We start from the raw sequence: 10,859 nt of genomic DNA, 5'->3' as shown, positions 1-10,859 counted from the left end.
GGGGGGGGGGGGGGGGGGGGGGGGGGTGATAATTCAGAATATAAAATATAATGGAATGTAATGCAGTAATCAGTAGCTTATTCTTTTTTTTAGTTTATATCTATAAACCTGTTATTTTTGTGCATTTGGCGAATTATTATTTTTTTGGCCCACAACACAAGAAACAGCTGGAGCAGAGGGGGGGCAACTAAGAGATGTGATTGGGCCAGGCAGGCTGAGTAACGGCGGGGGGTCACGTTACGTGAACTTCAACCAAAATGTAGCAATATTATTGCGAGTAGCCTCCGCTCTTTCCCTTAGCTCTTATCCGTTGCATATTAACATGGAAAATATTTTTGTTGCTGTTGTTGAGTTACATTCGGGGCTACAGTCAAAACATCCGGGGCTAAAGCGACCCCGGTGAGTGGACCCAAACAAGGTAACTGTAACAGCAACTTTAACATATAACTTAAAACATGATTGATTGTTGAGTTGAAGGCTAGCCAAAGTAAGCCACAATTCTCAGCTGTAAAGGTATAAACATGCGTTTGTTGTTCTGCCTGGTTGGGTCGTGACATCAGATACAAGCTTAACTGGTGTACAGCTCTGTCCTGTACACATATTGTACATCCTGATAGAGTTCAATTATGTTTCATTTTTCAGAGGAGTCTGAAAACTGGTTGTTAAAGAAAGGACGGTGTTGATGTATACGGAGGAGCTGAGGTTAGTAAAGTAAATTCGGGAAGCAAGCTAGTCCTGTTAAACAATCGAGGAGACGTTGACGCTCAGGCCTAAAGTACGTTTTATTAGACGTTGGTCACATTAGTTTGTTTATAAACAGCTCCAAATAGTACAAACAGCGATCAAATTATATAATTTAATAAATTATTAATTATAATTAAAACAGAGGCCAAAATACTTACAGGGGACTTCCTTATGAGGTTTTCAGGGTCTTCGCTGAGGTAAAAGCTTTGTACTTTCAGATGCAGGCTCTTCTTGATTCAATGGCGTCATTCTGCAGCAAAAAACAAGAGAAATGTGTAATAGTGACGTGCGGATCGATAGTAAAGTATTGATATTTCTGATACCAACGTTTCCTGCTCCAGGATCGATACTCATATAAAAAGGATCGATATCTAAACACAGTCATTTGGAGTGAGTGTGTGTTTTATCATAAGTAGTTATTGTCACCAGGATGGTCTAATTATAGGCTACTCGGTTGATAGGAACTACTTTTCCTTCCACCTGTCAAAGTCATGCTTGCACTACGGCTCTGTGACGGAGCTTCTTTGAAGTGAGCCGCTGCAGCCCTTTACATTTCCCGCGATTGAATACTGACTCTGGCTGACAAAACAGTCATGTCTGGCTGTATTTAGCTGTGAAGGTAATAATGATGCTCTGTGATATGTGTGCAAAGACAATGAAATGAATATAAAGACAATACTTTATATATATTTATATATATGTATTTAAAAATAATAAAGTACTCTGTCTGTGTGTCAGTCACATTGATCATCACTAGATAGATATCCTAGATGCTCTATGTGTCTTACAATGGTCTGGTACCCAGAATTGAACCCTGGGGGACACCATAGTATTGGGTCTGTCAACGCTGCCTTATCAGTCAGCAGTATTGCAGTAACTTTCCCAGTCCTACGCTATCTGTCCATCAGGAAACTCGTAAATTAGAGCAACAGTTGAAGGAGAGCAGCGAGAGAACATAAAAGGAAAAACCAGACAATATTTACCTTTCCTTCTTACTGTAAAAGCTCTTCCTGTGAGACAGACTGAACAATCAGTGAACGGGACCGTCTCCTGCGATGGTGCAGCTATTTGGCTAATTTCACATGGCCATCCATGCATTAAAAAAGCCTGTGTGTGTGTGACTGGCAGTTTGAGTTAATACTGTCTGTGGCAGGTATTCAGTTACCAGACACATGTGCAGCATCCAAGGGTCACGGAATTGCGGAGGCCATGGTTGCTAGGAGACCGTCTCCCCTCGCTTTTGTGTTCAAGAGCCTCCAGTATAAACTACTGCATCACACCTACAGACACACACACACACTGACAGTGTCAAACACACACACACACACACACACACACACACACACACACACACACACACCTCAGAGCAGACAAACACACACAAGACTCTCTTTATTTTGTCTGTATTTCAGACACACACAGTGTGTGTGAACAGACCAAAGACAGGTTTGAAGTACATATTGCAAATATAACTGCAGCTAACGTTTATTTTCACTATTGATTAATCTGCCGATCATTTTCTTGATGAATGAATAAATAGTTAGTATTATAGAAAATTGTAAAAATATCAAAAACAGAGAAAAGCAGCAAATCCTCACTATTATCAATTAAATCAACATCATTTTGGTTTAATTCAGTTCAGTTTTATTTATATAGCACCAGTTTATAACAGAAGTTTTCTCATTGCACTTATCATATAGAGTAGGTCTAGACTGTACTCTTTGTAATATTTCATGTGTTATATTTAATTTTACATCACAATAGCATTTAACCACGGCGATCCAACCGTTATTAAATATTAGTCGATTATTGTTGATTGTGTAGGTGTTCAACATTAAATTTTTCCCAAAACTCAATAGTACTGAAGGAGATCATGATTAGAAAGGTTTATTTCAAATATATTTAACTTGATGTTTTGTTTGGAGATAATCAGATGCGACGGTCTGTATTTCTAAAGCTGGGTCAAGATACAGCACAATTTAAGCGGACCGCATGCACTCCTTGTAATGCTACAGGGGAAAATCTGTTTTCCAAAGCTGCTGTCCGGAGGCTGTCTGTCTTTAGTGTGTGAACACACTGCTGTTACTTCTGCTGCTGCTGCAGCTATTTTTAGTGTGTGGGTGTTGAAAGGTCCAGATCCGCCTACCAGATCGTGGAAGCTCCACAGAGACTCTACCACCACCGGTACAGTATGGAAGAGGGTGGTGATGAAGAATGAAATCTTAAATGAGACAAGAGAGTTTCACTGCAAGTACTCCACATACAGTACCTATTTAATCCCTTTATAAGTTGGAGGGGAGGTGCTGCACAGCATGAGATCCTGTTGAGACAGAAGGATACGTAAGTTATGAGACTACTGCTGATCGATCACTGTGCTCTTAACCATTATGGGGTATGGCCTATCAGGAAGGAATATTTTCATAACACTGATTTGTAACAGTTTTGGAAGGCACTAACAAATTGTGTTGCCCTGCCAACAAAGGCATCAGATCAGGTTCAAGATTAAATTTATTGCCCCACAAAGTGGCCTTGGGCTTTCCCTCATGCTGCAGCCATAGAAAAGAAACAAACATTCCACATATAAAACATACACAGAAAGCAAATTGGTCATATGTGAAGGCAATGTTCAGTTTGGTGGACTTGTTTATTTCCACTTTCAACAAGCCAAAGTAGGCGGCTGTGAACGAGCATGGGGATCTGCCACTGGTGCCTGAGTTGACGATAGGTAGGTAGACTTTATTGTCTGTCCCAAAACAGTGACAGAATTGTCCTTCGACAAGGCTCATTTAAACCTACATAAAAACAGCAGCTGTACAATGTCGATTTTTGTTGTTGGGAGTGATAACTGCAGACGGTATAAATAATTTCTTATAAATGGGCCAGTGGAACTTAATATCGTCTTAATCAGCTTGCTGCTACTGCCACACCAGTGAAGACATGTTTCATTTGAAAGATCTACCTAGAGGGCCACAGCAGCATTAAAGTACTCCAAGAAAGTACAATATTCTCAAAATGTACTTATTTTAGTACCATCAACAACATATATTGAACAATTTCATGTGTTTTTCTGAAATAAAATGTAAATTAAAGCTGTCTGATAATTCTACTGAAGTCAAAAAGTACAATATATACTTTACTCAAATGTAGTGCATTCTCAAAGTATATGTAACTCAAAAATGTACTTAAGTAAATCACATTAGGCCACTGAAGTACACACTAAGCCACAAATGAACTCAGATCTTGCAAACTGAGTATCATATGTAACAAAAAAATGCAGTCATCAGTTTTATACTTTAACACTGAACTAACAAATGCAGTCCCTGAATACTTTGTTGGATTATAGGTCCACTGTTTTAATTCTTGCCAGACACCGGAGCTCCTTCTCACACAACTGAGACACGTTTGCCCTGATGGAGGTTGCCGTTGAAACCCTGAGCAGCTACAGCTTCAAGATGGGCATCATGTTATGGTGTGGACAGTGGACCCAAACGCAACGCTCAGGATGAACAGGATTTATTAAGGGAAAAAGGGGTTGAGGGAGTGGAGGTGAGGGAGAGGCGGATGCTGGGGAAACACATGAGAGAAGGCAGGGTGGCCAGCTGACTTGACGGAGGACAGGGGTGAGTGAACCTGGGGGAAGGCAGGCAGACAGACAGACAGGGTTAGACACAGGGACAAACCAAGAATAGGGAAACAGAGATGAAGGAAAAAAGGCTTGAGGCAAACAGTGGCACCAGGTCTGGAGCAACGACGATCAAGCGGGGTTGACTGGAGAACCGGGGTAGAAGTACTGTCAGAGATGAGGCTGATTGCTGGCAGGTGTGGCAGGCAGAGGAGGTGGCTGACGAGATGCAGGTGCGGAGCGTTGGCTGGGCTCAGGAGCGGGGGGGGAGAGCACACGCAGAGGAGGAGACACAGGGAGGCAGGCCAAAACACAAGGGGAAAACAGAATCACAAGAAAGGAGAAATAGACAGGACACTCACCGTCAGCCCGGCTGCCACCACAACACATCAGTTAGTAAGCCTGGACCTGTACTTTTCAGTTCATAGTTGAGAAAACAATCTCACACAGTCTTTGCTTCCAAAAAGGCACATTAACTGACTGACACTTTGGACAGTTCTGGGAAGGATGGAGATACAGGAAGTCTCAGAAATTGTCCAATCAGATCTGCTTTTCCCTCTGCCTCACGTTGTCACGTTACTGATCAGAAATGTCACTTGATAAGCAGCTGATCCGCTCCACCAATGTGTTTGCAGATCATGCTTATTGGTGAACTAGCTCTTTTTTTCTGCACATAAAATATCCGCAACTTTCAACACGCAGTCCTTTGAACTGGCCTTCTGTGGTGATTAAGTCACTCACCACTTAACTTGCTTCAGCTGCAGTTTCAGCATCCTTCTTGGCTTTATGAAAAAGACTTTGCTGTGATATAAATCCTCTCTGTTGCTGATTTGGACAGCAGCAACTTCTTCAGCCAATAGCGGGCATTTGAGGTCACCTTACCTTTGCCATGACAAACGGTTGTGTTTTTATATTATTTCAAATTGGTAGCTTTAATTGGCATGAAACAGTTATAACATCAAATTAAATTAAATAATAATTTGGCCGGCCAGATTTTTCATTTTTTCCATCACCTCGTGGGCCAGACGGAGGGGGAGGGAGGGCCCCTGATGTAGAAGAATTGTTTAGGAATTGTCTGTAGATTAATACAGACAAAACTGGCAAAGTAGAGCGACTGAAATTAATAAGAGAAAGGCTACAAAAGAGAAACTCAGAGCAGCAGAGTTGGGAGTAGGACATGACTATGTTGTTGTACTGATGGAATTAGTGCTGTATCATGTGAGTGTTCTTTACCCAACATTAATTAGCCCTTATTCGAATTCTGTCTCTTATTTGAGGATTTACAATAGAATGGAAATGATGAGAAGAGTGATGGTGCTGTTGAGTGCCTGAAAATTCTGCATTTTTAACGCTATACTATTCTTTGTGGGGTTCATCAATAGTGATAAATGATCAGTATATCTTTTATGAACGTTAAGAATCGTTAATATATAATTACACTTAGTAAAAGTACCATTTCTTGAGATTTAGCAAAAACATAGTGTTAACCACGTTAAAACAATGTGAGCAGCAAAGTATCTGAAAAGGACCCTTAATGAGTGGATGCATAATTCGGCAAAACAAATGTTGTAGGCTACCTGCCGAGATTTGCATCCACCTCTTTTCTCAGCATAAATGAGCGTTACCTCTCGCGAGGTGGATGCAATTCACGGCAGGCATGCAGAATTCGGCGCAACACCTGCACTGTAAAATGTCACTAGATCTCGTGGGAGCAAGGCCTGATCATTGTTCTAAGCTCACACTGTCTAACGGAGGTAGATTGTGTCTGACTTGACGGTGCTGTTTTTATTTCCCTATCTATCAAGTCGCCAAAAGTCAGCCAGTTATCTCGAACGTACCTATTTACTACCAGTTATACAGCGTGCCAACTTTGTTAACTGTTTTCCTTATTAGCTAGCCTCCTTACATGCTTGCTAATAACTGTTTTGAAGATGGGTCTCCGACATTGACAGAGTTGTGTTGGACAGATTTGTGCAGCGGTATTTATGATACCAACCATTCAATTCTCAGGCGGGTCCGTTGTCGGTGTTTGTGAGAGAGTGAGAAAGAGAGATGTGTGGAGCGAATACGTGCGGCGCAGTGCTGCAATCAAAAACGATTTTAATATGGGTCGGCAAATTTACTTGGGCAGCTGTTAATCTACCTGGGCGGCCCGCCCAAGTAAAGCCTATGTATGGGAAACACTGGGTAAACTAAGAAAATTCACCAGCCAAAATAGTACATAGTTGCACTATTACCTCAGTCTGTTCCTTTGTCACCCGTTCTCAAGACCTTGCTCTCTAAGATCTATGATCAATATGTTGTGTGTAGGGGTGGGCGCAGGTAACAATCACAATTTTAATTTTCTAAGATTCTGAATCCAAAAAAGCGACTTTTTAAAGTTTTTTTCTATCTAACTTTAGTTAAAATTTTCTCCTCGCTGCTGGCAATATTGATTTGCCGTGCGTCCTTTCAGGGGGCTTTCACACCTGAAAGTCCGCAACAAGGTCCGAACCAAAGTTCCAGTTTTGATACATTTTGATACATTCAGCAAGTTTTGGTTTGGTTTCACACTGCAATTATGCAAGCGCACTAAAGGACTTTACAACACAGACCTGCGTCCTGTCGTCATCATCCATACTTGACATTGATTGGTCTGTAAACGGACGTGCGTCTGGCATGAGCATGTTGTCAGTTCGGCGGGTAACACAATACTCTTCGGCCAGAATGAATGAACAGATGCATATCGCTGCCGCTATATTGTTACTATTATGGCATTATTACCTGCAACACCAACTGTACTGCTACTCAGCTAATGTTAGTTCACATTCGCCAAACAAACTTCCTTGTTGTGCGAACGTCATATCACCGCCACCGGCAGGAAAGAAGGAGAAGACTGAAAGCAATCCTTCCGGGGCTGGCACCTCCATTACGGGAGAGGCCAAGGTGAGTGAGTGTCAATATGCTTCCATAGTGGCAGTCTGTCTTAAAATTGCACTGCATCTTCACTTTAAACTGTAAAACATTAAGCTGCTAATAGCATTATATTTGTTTTCTTATAAGTATAATGACAATAAAAATCATTCTAAAGTACTAAATTCTAAAGTAAGATGATCACAGGCAAGTTATAATTATATCCTTTTTTCATTGCATTTCTCTGTGCATAGAAATCCAACAAGATCATTTAAAATTGAAAATTAAGTAGTGTAGTGCTTGGTGGCAACATGTATGTGACAACTGAACAGAGAGAGATTGGCTGCTCAACTTCCGAATGAGAAGAACCACCTTCCGTCATCTCTGTCTTCGTCAAAGGCTGACTCGACAGGATACAAGCTATTGCCAGGCAGTGCCGGTGGAGTTGCGTGTGGCAATATGGTTGTGGAGGCTGGCCACTAATCTCGAGTTCCGATCTATCTCTCACCTCTTTGGTGTGGGAATGTCAAGTGCTTGTGTCTTCACCCAACAAGTTGTCGCTGTTATCAACAACACCCTAAAGCCATAATACCTACAAACACCTTCAGCTGCAGAACTCAGAGAAATAGTCAGAGGATTCAGTGACAGGTGGGGGTTTCCTCAGTGTGCAGGAGCTGTGGATGGCACCCATATTTGCATTCTGGCACCACCTCACAACCCAGCTGACTACTACAACCGCAAAGGCTTCTACTCAGTAATCCTGCAAGGTGTCGTGGACCATAATATGAAATTTTGGGGTTTCAACATTGGCTGGCCTGGGAGGGTTCATGATGCCCGCGTGTTCTCAAACTCGTCTCTTTATGAACGAGGGCAGAATGGAACACTCTTGCCAGGATGGCAAGAAACCATTCAGGATATGGAGGTACCTCTTGTGATACTAGGAGTTGCCGCGTATCCACTCCTACCTTGGCTAATGAAGCCATACCCAGAGGGCAGAGGGATAACACCAGAACAATCTGCTTTCAATCACCGTTTGAGTCAAGCCAGAATGACTGTGGAAAGGGCTTTTTTTAGACGGTTGAAGGGAAGGTGGAGGTGAATGCTGAAACGATGTGATTGTCATGTTACTCTTTTCAGTGACATCATCCTCCTTCTAAAAACTTTGTCTCCTACTTCCCCAAGTGCTACCGCGGCTCATTTTCGTCGTCTTCTCTCGGTTGTTTCCGGTTTACACAGGGAAAAAAGAACTTCCTGTAAATAGTCTGAAAGTCCGAACCATCCAAAAATGCTTTCACACTAGAAACGACTACCTCTTTTCGTCGGACCAAATTTTGTCTGTTTGGACCGTGGTCCGGGCGAGGTTTCACACCTGCAATTTTGGTTTGGACTAAACTGAAAAGTTCAAAGGTCTGGACCAAACGAGGTAGGTGTGAAAGCCACCTAAGTCTTCTGTAAAACACAGTTGCACAAATGGTGTGGCCGGCTACTGGGTAGTCAGTCGCTGCTAACATTAGCTCTCTGTCAGGGGCCAAAATGAACACTTGCCGCTCGCAAGCAAAGAACTACATTTACAAATAAATTAAATGAGCCGCCATTATATATACTTCACTACAAACTGTCATCACTACAACACATTAGTTGACTGACCACATTTGGTTTTGCATGGACTCTGCACACTGGTGGCAGCATGTAACATCTGACCGTCAATAATTGAACCGTGGTCTTTGATTGACCCTGGCTGTCACTGTTGCTATGGTTATCTCTCACACAGCTGTGAGTCTGCTGGCTGATTCTCAGTGCAGGGGGGGGTTATTTCTTTGCTATAATGGTGTATGCTGGGTGGAGATGATTCTTGCCGCTAGTCGACGTTATACATTTGTTTGGGTCAGCAAGCCTTTTGTGACTGAGGGGACAGATGGACCCATACGACGGGAACAACTGAGCAGCCAGCCACTGATAGTAACTATGGTAACAGCATGAGATGACGCGCTCCGATGTAGACAGCGCTTGGTCGGTCGAGTATGTAATTTACTAAGTTATAGTTAAAAATAAATACATATACAATCCCTTTTGTCCCAGAGGCGTCCCAGAGAATATTTCTGTTCATCCCAAACACATTTTCTATGGTCCCCGGACTACGGGATGCTGTTAGGCACAAGCCCTGGACAATAGATTTTGAATTGTGACCCCAAGAATTTAAATCGAATCGTGAGATTATGATGCCAACAACCACAGACTGAGCTCGCTCAGTTTAGCAGGAGCAGCTATATAGATCTGGTAGTCAGTGCATTAGTGCTGTTGGTCATGTTAATGTTAGACCGTACCCATTGTTAGGCAGTGATATTTATACTTGGTGGTAGCTGATATGAAATGTAGCCAACCTCAGAGCATACGATTTGAGAATTAAGCTGCTTTGATTTGATGATGTGAGGATCACATCAGTCTCAGAAAGTAGAAAACACAGCGATATAAACCTGGCCCTATTCATTTTGGACCCTGGCTACATCTATGGATGGTGATGTTGGTGTTTCAACTTTCACTCATTTAGTGGTACTAGAGCAAGATACATCAATGACTTCCTCTGATAACAAATTTCAATGAAATCAGGTAGGGCTATTCATAAGTGGTGGACAAGCACAATGTAAGTTTTAGGCATGTGTAGAATTTACAGTCTATACAATTTTCCTTATCTATTCATTTTCAGTGGACCTGAATCTTGAAAGGTTTTCTGAGGGGAGGAGATTGTAGCAGAAGGCAAAAAACATAATTCTACAGCTAAATGTTTGTCAAGGAGGGGAGACAGTATTTATTGATCTGTGAATGAAGGAAATGAGTGGGAGAGTGAAGGCTCACATATAGACCAGCCTCAGGGCAATGTCCGTGCACGCTGGATGAGATTCATGTACATAGATATTGCTGGCTGCCTCAGGCGGGCTGCTAATGAGAAATTGAGATAATAGAGATAACAATGAGATAACAAGCCCTTACGGTACAGAATCACTCAACATAAGGGCGACTGAACTACGATTGAAGATCATAACCAAGCTGGACCCCCAAGTACAACGACCAAGATTGCCAAGGCTAAGTGACTAAGTACCATCTGAAAGTCTGCTAGAAGATGTGAATGCAGCACTACATACTGTCCCTACTAAAGCCATAACCGAGACCAATGAGCTGATGTATGCCACAGCAACAGTGATCCTAGAGATGCTTGGCTATAAGATGAACACAAGCCACAAAGAGCATTAGTCTTCTCCCCCCATGGAGGAGAAGGCTAGAGAGTCAGCTATCAGCTATCAGTGCTACAGAAAGGTGCAAGGAAAGGGCCTACTTAAGAAATACAACAAGCAGTCGATACCTGAGGCTTTGGAGACTGCCAAACAAACGCTCTGGCTACCTGCCTAACGAGATACAAGGTAGAAGCAGAAGCCAGGAGAATAAATAGGATGTTCTCCACCGAACCATCCAAAGTGTACTCTCAGTGGCAGGGTAATAACACAAGATCAGATCCACCCAGGGCTGAGACTGAACAGTACTGGAAGAACATATGGGAGAAAGAGGCATCCCACAACACCAATGCTCAGTGGCTAGTGGATCTAAG

The sequence above is a fragment of the Micropterus dolomieu genome, linkage group LG05, assembly GCF_021292245.1.
Source record: "Micropterus dolomieu isolate WLL.071019.BEF.003 ecotype Adirondacks linkage group LG05, ASM2129224v1, whole genome shotgun sequence".
Taxonomy (NCBI): Eukaryota; Metazoa; Chordata; class Actinopteri; order Centrarchiformes; family Centrarchidae; genus Micropterus; species Micropterus dolomieu.
This window is presented reverse-complemented; position numbering follows the sequence as displayed.